We start from the raw sequence: 16,538 nt of genomic DNA, 5'->3' as shown, positions 1-16,538 counted from the left end.
CACCCTAACCCAAGATGACCTCACCTTGAGATCCTTAACTACATATACAAAGATGGTTTTCCCAGATATGTTCCTGTTCATGTTTTCTGGGGGGACACATCTTTTGGGGCCAGGATTCAACCCATTACCTGTGTATAAAATAACCCTCATTTGGGGCTTCCCTGGTGGCGCAGTGGTTGAGAGTCCACCTGCTGATGCAGGGGGCATGAGTTCGTGCCCCGGTCCGGGAAGATCCCACGTGTCGTGGAGCGGCTGGGCCCGTGAGCCATGGCCACTGAACCTGTGCGTCTGGAGCCTGTGCTCGGCAATGGGAGAGACCACAGCAGTGAGAGGCCCGCGTACCTCAAAAAAACAAACAAACAAACAAAAAAGCCTCATTTTAGGAGATTACCAAGGCCCCGTATAGACTGGCACAGATAGCAGCCATGTGGGTGGGGGTCTGGGCAGAATGAGGACCCTGGAATCACCTGGAAAGGCTGAAGCCCTGGCTGCATTAGGTGAGCTCTTCTACCACAGGGCCCGTGGAAACAGCCACTCCACTCTGTCCGCGGAAAGGGACCCAGTGCCGAGTCCAGAAGGGGTTACCTTGCAAAGCTGGCTCTTCGGGGATCTCATCATCAACAGCATGTGGTAGCCAATAACTACAGGCTTGGAGGAATCGCCTTTTGGCACATGATGACAGCACTGTCACTTCAGGCTCATCAAACCTAGCATAGGAATGTTTGAGGATTAGAGTTTGGGAGACTGTGAAGCTTGGATGTTAAGGAAATGGAGCAGGTTTGTCAAGGTTGTCACGGAAGCTTCTCTCTTAAACTGAAGGCAGGGCTGGGAGAGCTGAACTCCAGGGATCTTTTAAAGGGGCTGCTCTAAAGCACCATCACCTGAGTGGTGGTCCCAGCATGAGCTATGGTTTGAGAAGTGTGATGAGATGAAGCCTTACTTTCCGTGACAGCTGGGAAGGGGTTTGCAAAGCACCTTGGCTTTTAAGGCAAAGGTTTGTTGCGGGAAAAAAGTGTCTCCCAAAAATGGGTTGAAGCTCAAGATGTCTCTCTCCCCTTCTTGTGAGAGTCCAGGGCAGGTGGGTGTCGGGGCCCAGGTTCTGTCCCCCTTGTTTCTCCTCCCTGCTTCCAGGTGAGGGCTCCAACCAGCAGGGTGGGGTGGCCACGTGGGCATAATGCCCTCCATGCTAGGATGCAGGCTGGCCAAGCCCCTCACCACCTCCACCCTTTACCCTCGGTAACATGAGACACTACGCCCCAGCTGGAAGGGGTGGGAAGGCTGGGAGGTGCAGGGTAGCCGTGAACAGGAAAAAGGGAAATGGGTTCTGATGGGCAGCTGTGCGGCCCTGCTGTGAGGGTCACCTGGACGGTAGTGCAGAGACTCTGGGTCCTATGAAGGTTCGATGTTTCATGGTTCTGGAAGTCCTATAGGAGATGGTCCACAGCAGGTGAAGCTAATGCTCTCAGTGGAGCTGGTGAAGCCAAAGATCTGCAGTTCAGACTGAAGGTGCCGATGTACATACAGGACAAAACCATCTCGTGTGAATGTAGTTCAGGCACGTTTAACATGAATGTAGTCATGTTAATGCCTAGCATTTCTATCTTGTGCCTCCCATCAGGGACCACCTCCTCAGTTCCTGGGGTTCCTGTATCTCACGTACAGGGGGATGGAGAGTGGGCTCTGTCCAGTCTGAGCCCTGAGTTACCCTGCGTGTGAGTCTGCTCAGGATCGCCGTAACAAATAGCACAGACAGGGCAGCTTGAATAACAGACCTATCTCCCAGTCCTGGATGCTGTCGGAGATCAAGGTGTGTGCACGCTGGCTTCTCCTGAGGCCTCTCTCCTTGGTGCTTAGACAGCCATCTTCTCCCCAGGTCCTCACATGGTCTCCCCCTGTGCCTATCTGTGTCCTAATCTCTTCTTGTAGGACATCAATCCTATTGGATTAGGATCCACCCTACTGACCTCATTTTTACCTTGATCACCTCTTTAAAAACCCCATCGCCAAATACAGCCACATCCTGGGGTCCTGGGGGTTAGGGATTCAGCATGTGAATTTGGGGGGACACGACTGAACCTATACCACCCTCCTTAGGAAACAAGTGTGCCTCTGTCCTTCCTTCCCTCAAGTCACACGAGGTGATGTAATGGCTCAAGGAGAGGCCACTCATGCAGAGTTTGTGTCCCAGCTGGGGATTCCTTCTCTGCTCTCTTTGATGAGGCTGTGGCAGTGCCTGCCCTGTCCTGAGGTGAGCAGTTCTGGGGTTTCCTGCCGTGTCTCCCAGCCTGCTGAGGAAGGGAACCCAGGAGCCAGCAGCCTAGTGGGGATGCCGGGGACTCTCAGGGCCTTGGCAGATGTCTCTCCCAGCAGATACCCTAGTGAAAGTGGGGAAACATTTGGAGGATTACAGGTGGGAGAGAGTCACGGTCTCGTTTATGCTTCAGAAAGACCACATTGGGGTGGGATGCGAAATGCACCATGGGGCAGGGAGCTTTGTCAGGGCCTGATGGAGGAACCAAGCACAAGATCAGGCTTGGGCCAGGGCTGTGGGTGTAGAGGGGAATTAGTGTGGGGACTGGCCACAGACTCTGCAGGAGGACCTGAGAGTCACTGGGGAACAAGGAGAGTGGGAGCCTGGGAGGACCCAGTGTTACCTAACCAAAACGCCAAGACAAGGAGGACAGGTGGCTTGTGCTCTAAAAACCCTGAACTCCCTGAAGGATTTCAGCAAAGCAATTTTAAAGGCCAGGTGAAGGAGGAGGGCCACAGGGCCAGTGGTCAGCTGGTGCACAACTCTCTGGTTGATGGTGACATAGCAGGCGGTTAACATTGTAAATTCTTAGGCACCAGAAGCTCTGGGGCTATGTGTTCATGATCATCAAGTAGTTAATTTCTTCCACTTGGTGGTGGTTTTAGCATCTGTAAAACAACTCGGGAAGCGTGCAGCAGATACTGTTATCCAGGTACTTCAGAGAGGAGCTACAGCAGAGGATATGGGGGAGGGGTCTGTCCTGGGAAGGCCCCGTAGGGTCCTGCTCGGTTACACCCGGTGCCTGGGCTCAGCAACCAGGGAAGGTGGGGCTGCTCCTGGATGTGGGGAGCTGAAGGACCCCAGTCCTCTGAGGGGCCTGTTAGCCCCCAAGGTGAGATGGGGGTGCAGTGGCTGGACAGAGGCGTCTGACCTGGGAGAGGGGTCCAGGCTGGAAATGTCACTGGAATCATTGCAGGGAGACAAAGGCCAGGCGGAAGCAGGTGCCTCACAGCAGACTACGTCCAGGTGACTGCGGTCCTGATAGAAGGAACTCAGAGCCATAAAGGAGTGGCCATCAGGGGCTTCACTCTCCTCTTCCTTTGTAAAACTGCTATGACAGTTTGAAACACCACCAGGAGACTTCTGAGCCCAGTGCTGCCATGGCTTCATCAAAGGGGCTCGGGTGGAAGACAGAACCACTGCAGGCCCCACCCATGTCCCCACTGGGAATGAAGCCCATCAGGTCACCGGGGCTCACAGACTTCAGTGAACCTCTGCCCTCAGGACTGGTCCTCTTCCTTGCTCTCACCTGCTGGTCAAAGGCCCAGGCACCCACATCCCGGCTCCGCCCCCACCCCAGGGACTAAGTAGTATTCCATTGTATATCTGTACAACATCTTCATTTTTCTGTCAATGGACAATTTGGTCGTTTCTCTGTCTTGGCTATTGTAAATAGTGATGCCCTGAAAATAAGGGTGCATGTGTCCTTTCTAACTATAATTTTCTCTGGATCTAAGCCCAGGAATGGGATTGCTGTGCACGGGCTTTCTCTAGTTGCGGTGAGCAGGGGCTACTCTTCATTGAGGTGCTCGGGCTTCTTATTGCGGTGGCTTCTCTTGTTGCGGAGCACGGGATCTAGGATCGCGGGCTTCAGTAGTTGTGGCACATGGGCTTAGTAGCTCCATGCCATGTGGGATTTTCCCAGACCAGGGCTCGAATCCGTGTCCCCTGCATTGGCAGGCAGATTCTTAACCACTGCACCACCAGGGAAGTCCTATGTTTTGGTTTTTAAGGAAACTCCATACTGTTCTCCACAGTGGCTGCACAAATTTGCATTCCCAACAGGGTAGGAGGGTTCCCTTTTCCCCATGCCCTATCCAGCATTTATTCTTTGTAGATTTTTGTTGGCGATGGTCATTCTGACCAGTGTGAGGTGATACCTCATTGTAGTTTTGATTTGTACTTCTTTAATAATTAGTGATGTTGGGTATCTTTCCCTGTGCTTATTTTTTTATACACTGTGTGTAAAATTTACCTCTTGCAATTGGCTTCTTGGAAGTCAGCCCTGTTTTGAATTCTTTTCCGATGATTTACCCCAGGGCATTTCTTGAGGGCAGGTGATATTTAGAGCCCTGCAGGCCTTGTGAAGATCAAGTGCCCATCAGTGCCGGTTTTAAAGTTGTTGTTATGGGAAATGGCCACAAGGCGGCAGCATGTCTTCAAGCCCAACTCTGGTTACTTGGCAACCAGAGCCTGAGGGAAAGTCCTGTTCCTGAGTTGTCAGTTAGAATGGAATATGCCTGAAGAAACATCCAAAGCTTGTGTCTCATGACTTCTTCCCCCTTCCCCTTTATCCCCGAGACAAATCCCAACTCCTGAAACACCACTCTGCTGAGGATGCCATAATCCATAGATGGAGTGACACTGAGGAAGGAGGCTGGAGGTGGGAACCCCACCACAAGGAGACATGGAGCCCGGGAAACTTTTCAAAGCTCTTCCAGCCCCGAGGCTCCACCATCCTTTGGGTGCACTAGGCTTATTTTCGCTGTAGGAGGGCCCAGCTGGATCTGGAGATTGTGGCTCATGCAGAGGGGAACAGGCACTCCAGGGGCTCACTGGCTGGCACATCCTCCCCAGCTCCCTCAGCCCCATGGCAGTCCAGCTTTGGGACACAAGCCTGCTAAGGCTCCAGGGATGTGACACCAGCCTAGGTCACCAAGGACTGAGGGGAATAGAGTCAGCATTTCTTTTTTTCTTTCTCTCTTGTTTTTTAATGTTCATTTTGAATTGGAGTATACAGGTAATTTACAATGTTGTGGGGTTTCTTTAAGGTGTACAGTGACTTGATTCACTTATACATAGACATATATGTGTTCTTTTTTGGGTTCTTTTCCCATATTGCTTATTACAGAGCGTTGAGTAGGGTTCCTTGTGTTATACAGTGGGCCCTCATTGATTATTTTATAAATAATAGTGTGCATATGTTAATCTCATCCTGACAATTTCTCCCTGCCCCCCACCTTTCCCTTTTCATAACCCTAAATTTCCTACGTCTGTGAGGTTGTCTCTGTTTTGTGAAGTAGTTCATTTCTATCCATTTTTAGATTCTACCTAGAAGTGATATCATATACTTGTCTTTCCCTGTCTCACTTACTTCATTTAGTATGATCATCTCTACTTCCTTCCCTGTGGCTGGAAATGGCAGGATTTCATGCTTTTTATGGCTGAATAATATTCCATTGTGTTTATGTACCACATCTTATTTATCCATTAGGACAACCATCTGTCCTTTTTATTTATCCAGAAGGATATCCATCTGTCCTTCTACCCTTAGGTTGCTTTTGTGTCTTGGCTATTGTACCCAGTGCTGCCATGATCGTGGTGGTGCAGGTGTCTTTTAAAGTTTTGGTTTTCTCCAAATCTATGCTCAGGGGTGGTTTTGATGTGTCAGGTGGTACTTCTATGTTTAGTTTATTAAAGAACCTCCATACTGTTCTCCATATGTAGCTGTACCACATATGGAGATGTATGTCCATATGTGTATGTACCAATTTACATTCCCACCAACAGTACAAGAGGGTTCCCTTCTCTCCATGCTCTCTCCAGCATCTATTGTAGTTTTGATGATGGCCATTTTGACCAGAGTGAGGTGATACCTCATTGGATTTTGATTTGCCTTTCTCTAATAATTAGTGATGCTGAGCTTTTTTTTTTCATGTAGGCCATCTGTATGTCTTCTTTGGAGTAATGTCCATTTAGATCTTCGGCCCATTTTTCTATTTGGTTGTTTTTTTGATATTAAGTTACTTGAGCTGTTTGTATGTTTCAGACATGGAGTCCTTGTGGGTATCTTCATTTGTGAATATTTTTTTCCCATTCTGAGGCTTGTCATTTTTTGTTTATGATTTCTTTTGCTGTGCAAACGTTTTCAAGGTTAATTAGGTCCCATTTGTTTATTTTTGGTTTTCTTTCATTATTCTAAAAGGTGTATCATGAAAGAACTTGCTGCGATTTATGTCAAAGCATGTTCTACCTATATTTTCCTCAAGAGTTTTTTAAATTTATTTTTTAGAAGATGTTGGGGGTAAGAGTTTATTAATTAATTAATTATTGCTGTGTTGGGTCTTCGTTTCCATGCGAGGGCTTTCTCCAGTTGAGGCAAGCGGGGGCCACTCTTCATCGTGGTGCGTGGACCTCTCACTATTGTGGCCTCTCCCATTGCGGAGCACAGACTCCAGATGTGCAGGCTCAGTAGTTGTGGCTCACAGGCGTAGTTGCTCCACGGCATGTGGGATCCTCCCAGACCAGGGCTCGAACCCGTGTCCCCTGCATTAGCAGGCAGACTCCCAGCCACTGCACCACCAGGGAAGCCCTCCTCAAGAGTTTTAAAGTATCCGTACTTACATTTAGATCTTTAATCTATTTTGGAGTTTATTTTTGTGTATGGTGTTAAGGAGTATTCTAATTTCATTCTCTTTTTAATTGTTTAAGGAACCTCCACACTGTCCGCCACAGTGGCTTTTACCAATTCACATACATTCCCAGCATCACTGCAGGAGGGTTCCCTTTTCTCCACACCCTTTCCAGCGTTTCTTGTTTGTAGGTTTTTTTGACAATGGCCATTCTGACTGGTGTGAGGTGATACCTCATTGTAGTTTTTATTTCCACTTCTCTAATATTTAGCAATGTTGAAAGTTTTTCATGTGATTTTTTTTTTAAACAGTGTGAGTAAAATTTACCTCTTGCAATTGGCTTCTTGAACATCTGCCCTGTTTTGAACTCTTTTTCAATGACCTACCCCAGGACATTTCTTGAAGGCAGGTGCTTTTTACTTACAGCCCCACAGGCCTTGTGAATATTAAGTGCCCATCAGCACAGGTTTTAAAGTTGGTGTTATGGGATAATGGCCACAAGTGGAAGCATTTCTTCAGGCCCCACATTTCTTTTTTTTTTGGTAATTTAATTTTTATTTTATATTAGAGTAGAGTTGATTTCCAATGTTGTGTTTGTCTTAGATGTACATAACCTTGATTCAGTTATACACAGATGTATATCTATTCTTTTTCAGGTTCTTTTCCCAAATAGGTTATTACAGTGTTTTCAGTAGAATTCCTTGAGCTATTCGGTAGGTCTTTTTGATTATCTCTTTGATATATATTAGTGTGTGTCTGTTACTCCCAACCTCCTAATTTATCCCTTTCCCTATCTTTCCTTTTTCATAATTAGAAGTTGGTTTTCTAAGTCTGTGAGTCTGTATCTGTTTTGTAAATTAGTTCATTTGTAGGAATGTATAGATTCCACCTGTAAGTGACATCTTAGGATATTTTTCTTTCTCTTTCTGACTTAACTTACTATGATCATCTCTAGGTCAACAGATGACTGCAAATGGCCTTATTTCATTTTTTTAATGGCTGAGTCATATTCCATGTGTACATGTGTCACTTCTTTATCCATTCATCTGTCGATGAACATGTTGTTTGCTTCCATGTCTTGAATATTGTAAATAGTGCTGCAGTGCACACTTGGGTGCATGTGTCTTTTTGAGTTCTGGTTCTCTCCACATATACTTTTAGGGGGTAGCACTGCCGGATCATATGGTAGATCCAATTTTACCTTTTAAAGCCACTTCCATAATGTTCCCTACAGTGTCTGTTACCATTGACATCCCACCAACACCACAAAAGGATTTCCTTTCCTCCATGCCCTCTCCACCATTTATTCATTGTCAGTATTTGATGATGGCCTTTCAGACTGGTTCAAGGTAATCCCTTGTTGTAGTTTTGATTTGCATGTCTCTGTAAATTGCTACGTTGAGCATGTTTTTATGGGCTGTTTTTCTTCATAAACAGTGTGAGTAGAATTTACCTGATGAAATCACCTTCTTGAAAGTCTGCCCTATTTTCAGTAACTTTTGAACACTTACCCTGGGACATTTTTTGAGGGCAGGGGTCATTTAGAGTGAAGCAGTCCTTGTGAATATTAAGTGCCCACAAGCAATCGTTTTGAGGTTGCGTTTGTGGGAAAAGGCCACAAGGCAGCAGCATTTCCTTGGGCCCAATTCAAGTTCCCTGGGCAACCAGAGCCTTAGGGGAAATCCTGTTTGGGGTGTGTAAATTAGAGAGGAATGTGCTAGAACAAACACTCAAGTCTTGTGTCTCATTACGGCTTTTTAAATTAGATTCATTTTTATTTTTTATTATTATTTTTTTTGCGGTACGTGGGCCTCTCACTGTTGTGGCCTCTCCTGTTGTGGAGCACAGGCTCCAGACGCGCAGGCTCAGCGGCCATGGCTCACGGGCCCAGTCGCTCCGCGGCATGTGGGATCCTCCCAGACCGGGACACGAACCCACGTCCCCTGCATCGGCAGGCGGACTCTCAACCACTGAGCCACCAAGGAAGCCCCATTTTTATTTTTTATTGGCGTAACATTGATAGACAATGTTGTGTATGTTGTCGGGATACAGATTCATTTTCAGTTACATGGATAAATATATCTACGCATGTTCGGCTGCTTTTCCCGTATAGGTTAGTAGAGAGTGTTGATAGCCCTTCCTTGGTATACATAGCTGGCTTTTGCTAGCTTCTGACACATTCCACACTAATTCACAATCAGGGGACAAAATTCACCTAAGGCTCTGGTTACCGTAGTAACAAGAGTAGGACAGGAAGAAATGCTGCCGCCTTGTGGCCGGTTCACAAAACATCAACCTGAAAACAATTGCTTAGGGGTACTTAATACTCACAAGGACTGTTGGAATGCAAATGATACCTGGTCTCAAAAAAATTCCAGGGGTAAGTAATCGAAAATAAAGAAAAACAGGGCAGACTTCCAAGAAGACAATTTCAACACGAAGTTCTACTCACACTGTTGGGGAAAAAAAAGGCACACAAAAAGATGCTCATTATGGCAAAGTATTGGAGAAAGGCAAATGTAAACTATGAAGAAATACGATGACCCACCAGTCAAAATGGCCATAAGCAAAAAGTCTACAGAAAATAAATGCTAGAGTGGGGCTTAGGAAAAGGGGACCCTCCTTTGGTGCTGGTGGGATGGAAATGGTAATAGCCACTATGGAGAAGATATGGAAGTGCCTTTAAGGTTAACAACAGAGGTACCATATTATCTGACAGTCCCACACCTAAGTGTATATGTGTTGAAAATGAGAATTCAAACACACACAGACACCCAAGTGTGCACTGCAGCACTATTTACAATAGCCGACACATGGAAGCAAACATGTTCACATTGAAATAGGACTCAGCCAGAAATAAGAATGAAATAATGCCATTTGCATTAACCTATGGCCCCAGAGATAATCATAGTAAGTGAAGTAAGTCATAAAGAGACAAATATTATATGATATCACTTATAGGTCGAATGGAGAAATTGATATAAATTAACAAGTTAAGAAAAGTGAAACAGACACACAGACTTAGAAAACAAATTATGGTTACCAAAAAGGAAAGGTGTGAAAGAGATAAATTAGGAGGTTTGATTAATTTATATACAGGAATACATATAAAATAGTTCATCAACAACAACTTACTCTACAGCAAGGGACGTGTACTCTATAATAACCTATATGTGAAAAGAGACCAAGCATGAATATACATATGTATGTGTATAAGTGAACAAGATTCTGTACACCTACCAAAAACACCACATTTTAAGTCAACTTACTCCAATAAAAAATAAATATTAAATTAAAAAAAAAACTACAAGAAATTATGAGACACAGGAACTTCCCAGGGGGTGCAATGGTTAAGAATCCTCCTGCCATTGCAGGGGACACAGGTTTGAGCCCTGGTCCGGGAAGATCCCACATGCCATGGAGCAACTAAGCCCATGTGCCACAACTACTGAGCTTTCGTGCCACAACTACTGAAGCCTGTGCACCTAGAGCCTGTGCTCTGCAACAAGAGAAGTCACTGCAATGAGAAGCCCATGCACCGCAATGAAGAGTAGCCCCCACTTGCCGCAACTAGATAAAGCCCGCGCACAGCAACGAAGACCCAATGCAGCCAAATAAATTTATTTAAAAAAGAGAGAGAAACTGGTTATAGAATGAACAAACAAGTCAAATTAAGTCTCATCACACACTTCTTAGGATGGCCAGTAAACAAACCAAAAGGTAACAGCAGAAAATAACCAGTGAGGCAAGGACGTGGCTAAATGGGAATGCTTGTGCACTCTTGGTCAGAGGTGATATGGTGTGGCTGTTATAAACACTATGATGGGGATTAAGCTGGCAAAGAGAAAGCTAAGAGAAAGTAAGGAAACAATACCATTTACCATCACATCAAAAAGAATAAAATACCTAGGAATGAGCCTATATAAGGAGGCAAAAGACCTGTACTCTGAAAACTATAAGATTTATGAAAGAAATCAAAGATGAGAGAAACAAATGGAAAGATATACCATGTTCTTGGATTGGAAAAATCAATACGGTCAAAATGACTATACTACCCAAGGCAATCTACAGATTCAATGCAATCCCTATCAAATTGCCAATGGCATTTTTCACAGAAGTAAAACAAAAAATTATAAAATTTATATGGAAACACAAAAGACCCTGAAAAGCCAAAGCAACACCAAGAAAGAAAAATGGCACTGGAGGAATCAGGCTCCCTGACTTCAGACTATACTACAAAGCTACAGTAATCAAAATAGTATAGGGCTTCCCTGGTGGCAGAGTGTTTGAGAGTCCGTCTGCCGATGCAGGGGACACGGGTTCGTGCCCCGGTCTGGGAAGATCCCACATGCCGTGGAGCAACTGGGCCTGTGAGCCATGGCCACTGAGCCTGCGTGCCTGGAGCCTGTGCTCTGCAACGGGAGAGACCACAACAGTGAGAGGCCCGTGTACCACAAAAAAAATAAATAAATAAAATAAAAGTATGGTATTGGCACAAAAACAGAAATGTAGATCAACGGTACAGGATAGAAAGCCCAGAAATAAACCCATGCACATATGGTCAATTAAACTACAACAAAGGAGGCAAGAATATACAATGGACAAAAGACAGTCTCCTCAATAAGTGGTGCTGGGAAAACTGGATAGCTATGTGTAAAAGAATGAACACTCTACCACCACACATAAAAATAAACTCAAAATGGATCAAACACCTAAATTTAAGGTTGGACACTATAAACTCTTAGAGGAAATCATAGGCAGAACATTCTTTGACATAAATCATAGCAATGCTTTTTTGGATCCATATCCTAGAGTAATGAAATGAAAACAAAAATAAACAAATGGGACCTAATTAAACTTAAAACCTTCTGCACAGCAAAGAAAACCATAAATAAGACAAAAAGACAACCCACAGAATGGAAGAAAATATTTACAAATGAAGTGACTGACAAGGGATTAATCTGCAAAATATAAAAACAGTGCATGCAGCTCTATGTCAAAGAAAAAAAAACAAAAACAAACCCAATCAAAAAATGGGCAGAAGATCTAAATAGACATTTCTCCAAAGAAGACATACATCTGGCCAAAAAGCACATGAAAAGATGCCTCAACATCAGTAATTGCAAGAGAAATGCAAATCAAAAGCACAATGAGGTATCATCTCACACCAATCAGAATGTCCATCTTCAAAAAGTCTACAAACAATAAATGCTGAAGAGGGTGTGGAGAAAAGGGAACCCTCTTGCACTGTTGGTGGGAATGTAAATTGGTACAACCACAATGGAGAACAGTATGGAGGTTCCTTAAAAAAACAAAAATAAAACTACCACATGATCCAGCAATCCCACTCCTGGGCATATATCCTAAGAAAAACATAATCCAAAAAGATACATACACCGCAATGTTCACTGAAGAACTATTTACAATAGCTGAGACATGAAAGAAACATAAATATCCATTGACAGAGAAATGGATAAAGAAGATGTGGTATGTATATACAGTGGAATATTACTCAGTTAGAAAAAAGAATGAAATAATGCCATTTGAAACAACATGGGTGGACCTAGAGTTTATCATACTAAGTGAAGTAAGTCAGACAGAGAAAGACAAATATCATGTGATATCACTTATATGTGGACTCTAATTTTAAAATGATACAAATGAACTTATTTACAAAACAGAAACAGACTTACAGATGTAGAAGACAAACTTATGGTTACCAAAGGGGAAACGTGGGGGTGGGGAGAGGGATAATTCAGCAGTTTGGGAGTAACATACACACACTACTGTTTATAAAGTATATAACCAACAAGGACCTATTGTATAGCACAGGGAACTCTACTCAATATTCTGTGATAATGTATATAAAAAAAGAATCTAAAAAAGAATGAATATATGTGTATGTATAATTGAATCACTTTTCTGTATACCTGAAACTAACACAACATTGTAAATCAACTGTATTTCAATAAAATTTTTTAAAAAATAATGGGGTGAAATGAGAATCAACTGAGGAATTAGGTAAAAACAGAAATACAGGGAAAGACAGAGAAAGTCACATGATGGAGAGACATGCATGTTCTCCAAATTGTACACAAAAATATGCAACGCTTAAAAACATCTTTGTTGTAGAGACAAAGAGAGGGTTAAAAAGAAGTTTACTTGGAGGGAGAACCAGTAAGAGATCATTTTCCAAAATCTGGCTAAAAATTGCCATAACTTTATAGATACGGATGAGAGGATGAATAAAGTGATGACCAAGACCAAGCACAGCCCCGTTCTCCGATCCCATGAAACGGCTGAAGGATACTGTGAAACTTCTTGCTGTTTACTAATACCAAGTGCATTTTCTACTTTTTCTATTCTATCCCAGCCCTCTTGTGGTGAAATGACAACACTGCAACCAACTGCATTCCACTTAAGGCAACCAACTTTTCCTTCTCAAATTAGTAATAAAAAAAGCACATAACCCTGCTTTTTGCTAAGCTTCGTTGTAAGTGCTTTACATATATTAATTTATTTAAGGTAGGAACTATTATCCCCAACTTGTAGGTACTCTAACTTGCTTATGGTCACACAGCAGTTAAGTGGCTCTGAGGATTTTAAAAGGGGTCTTATTTAAACCATTTTGGGTTGCATTAGGTAAACAGTAGCACTTTAAATAAGCATCTGTTAGAGATTTAATTAATAAATTAAATGGTTTAATAAACCAACCCATTCCCTATTTTCCAGCATGAACTATTTGCTCTGCAGCTATCAAAAATTCATCTTTCATGTGACTGGGAAAATGTTATACTTTTTTGGTGTAGAGATTAATTTAAAACCTTCTTTATTTTTAGGATTTAAATAGTTACCAAAAAGTCCCCTCACTTATAAGCTATACAGAGAAAAGCAGGACCTCCTCTCTTCCTCTCCTTCTTTCTCTCTCTCTGACACAAACACAAACACACACACACACACACACACACACACAGGCACACACTCTCAGAACTGAGTATTGTCTGAGACAGTGAGGTTTATTTTTATTGTTTTCAAGTTTACTATTTGTTTATAAATTTTTCCAGTACTCACTTCTAACCCTAAATCCATTCCAATATTAATAAGAAAAAGTCCACCCATAGTATTATTCACTCTAGTGGGAATGTAAAATCTCTGACTTTCAGCCCATTAAGTTAAATAGGCTCCCAGGACAGGCAGGTTCTCCAGCCAACGAGTTCAGCTGTGGACATGTGAAGCCATGCGTGTCATAGTTAGGCTTAGGTAAGAGACCGAGGGTGTGCACAGGCATCACTGGGAACGGGAGATGAATCCCCGACAGGATCTGTGCTGCCAGGTGGAAACCTACACGCACACATGAGCCAGGCTGGGACCCTCTGGGATGGCAAGGTGGTGTGTGGGCAGGGCCCCTGCCAGGCATCCTCAGTGTCTGGGGGTAAGACACAGATGGCCCGGCAGGAGAATGATGGGAAGCTGGGAGCGGGGCCTCTTGACAACTGTGCAGGGACACAGGGCAGGGGTACTTCCGAAGTAGGTTTTGTTTCATGGAGCAGGGGATCCCATATAACTTATAGGAAGATATTTCCAAGGATGGCAGTCTCTAAAAGATCATCAAAATACCAGGAATGGAAGGGTCACGTACTTTCCAGAGTTCTTAGCACAAGCATGGTTTCAAGGCTGTAACAGGAGGAATGAAAGCACTGCAGCAGCAGCTCCGGGGAGGGAGGCCCGTCACCCCTCTCCTCATCCAGAGGCTCCTGTCTCTCCCCTCCAACCCATGCCGGAGGCCTCAGACTGGGGACACTCAGCTGCAGACATGGCAGGGGAGTGGAGCAGAGCACTGGCCGGCCTGTGTGAGAGGGAGATGCGGGTCCCATCCAGCGCTCAGCGGTATTTGGTACCGCATCTGCCGGTCCTGAGCCGGGAGCTGATCCACAGGGCGAGGCAGAGTCAGCGGGCGAGGTTGTGCCTCCCCAGCTGGCAGCCATGTGTTTCTAAACTGACCGGGGAAGCTGTCTCCGAGCAGAACTGGGAGGCCAGCTGCCTCACTCCCCACAGCCCAGTGGCTTTTGTCCTCCACCCCCTCCTGCCAGGAAAGGGCCTGAAGTTTATATGACCACTCACCAGACTGTCTGCATTTTAATCCTTCTCCCCAGTGCAGAATCGACGGCTTTGTTATGATGCTGGGCATCAGTGTGCTCCACGGGGGCAGAGCAGGCTCCACACACCCGTGGCCACCACCACGAACACCGGCGACGCCTGATGAGAAATAAGTGTGGCCCTCCACCTGGGGCCCAAAGAATTCAAGAAGAACCTGCTGAACTTCCCTGGTGGTGCAGTGGTTGAGAGTCTGCCTGCCGATGCAGGGGACACGGGCTCGTGCCCCGGTCCGGGAAGATCCCACGTGCCGCGGAGCGGCTGGGCCCGTGAGCCATGGCCGCTGAGCCTGCGCGTCCGGAGCCTGTGCTCCGCAACGGGAGAGGCCACAGCAGTGAGAGGCCCGTGTACCGCAAAAAAAAAAAAAAAAAAAAAAAAAAAGAACCTGCCAAACCAATCATACAGAGAGCAAGAAGTGTGTTTTCTTACCCTAGTGAGCAGCAGAGGATAAAGGAATGATGGGAAAGGAGGAAAAGTAACATTGAAACAGGCAGGAAGGGAATATGAATTTATGACCCCAATAATAATATTTCTGCTCTATGTATTCTGGAAAGTTATATCTTCCTACCATATAAAGGAATTGGGTGGTTTTCTTTTCAGCAAAAAAACTCCAACAAATCAATAATACCTGATAAGTGTGTTATATAAAAATACGGTCCCAGTGTCTGTAAAGGGTTCTCTTCCTCGTTTCAATCAGTGGCATCACCATCACCATCGCAGTCAGGGTCGTCCCTTCCTCTCAGCCCCCCCACATCCCATCAACACCAGTTCCACCCATTTCCCCACCGCCTCAGAGGCACCGCACCTCAGTGTCCCTCCCTTACCCCCACCTCTCTGCCCCACCCTCTGGCCCAGATGCCCTCGGAGGGGATGGGACACACTCAGCTCCCCGGGCGCCCCCAGGGCTGGCAAGGGGTGCAGGAGTCCCAGGCCACGGCGGTCCAGTGGGCGGGAGTTCCCCAACAGCCCACCTCTAGGGGCACACACCCACCGGGGGGCGGGGGGAGACGTGAAGTCTGAGCCGGCGTCAGATCCTGCCCCCCACCCGCATGTCCCCTATGAGGCTCAGCACTCCCTTGCCCCCCCCACCCCGCTCACATCCTCTGGACGCCAGCCGTGCAACCACAGTGGTCCAGACCTCAAGGCCCAGCGTCACAAAGGGTTGGCTCTGACACCCAGTGAGCACGTGACCTGGGGCACGTTCCTGAGCATCTAAGCTGTGAAATGAGACTAACGACAGCACTGAATGGGGGGGGCGGCAGTGTGGGTAGCCAGCACAACAAGCTTTGTAAACAGAGGGCCCACAGCAGTCAGTGCCAGCAGGAGGCTTCTCCTCACCTTTTCCTCCCCGCGTCGCCTGCATCGTCAGGAAACCCAGCTCCCGTCAGCGTGGACACGGCCCCGTGTTGTCCTGAAGCCAAAACCCCAGCAAGTCCTAAGGAGACCCAGCACCTGTCGGCAGAGATGCTCACCCCGGGCGTGCCAGCCGCGGCCCTGACGGTGCCTGAGACACAAGACCTCTCAGCTGCGCTCATAGCCGAGTCCGCGGGGAATGCGCAAGCGCCGTGGGTCAGAGACGGCTCAGCGCCACCCTGTGGTCAGCGCGGGAAGTGCAGACCACGCCTTCCTCACGGGTCACCGGCGACAGCTCCCCCTGCTGGCGGAACTGCTGAACCCATTAACCTGTGGAAATTCAGACTGAAATGGAGACAGTATCCCAT

This window comes from Lagenorhynchus albirostris, unplaced genomic scaffold (genome assembly GCF_949774975.1).
Source record: "Lagenorhynchus albirostris unplaced genomic scaffold, mLagAlb1.1 scaffold_97, whole genome shotgun sequence".
Taxonomy (NCBI): domain Eukaryota; kingdom Metazoa; phylum Chordata; class Mammalia; order Artiodactyla; family Delphinidae; genus Lagenorhynchus; species Lagenorhynchus albirostris.
This window is presented reverse-complemented; position numbering follows the sequence as displayed.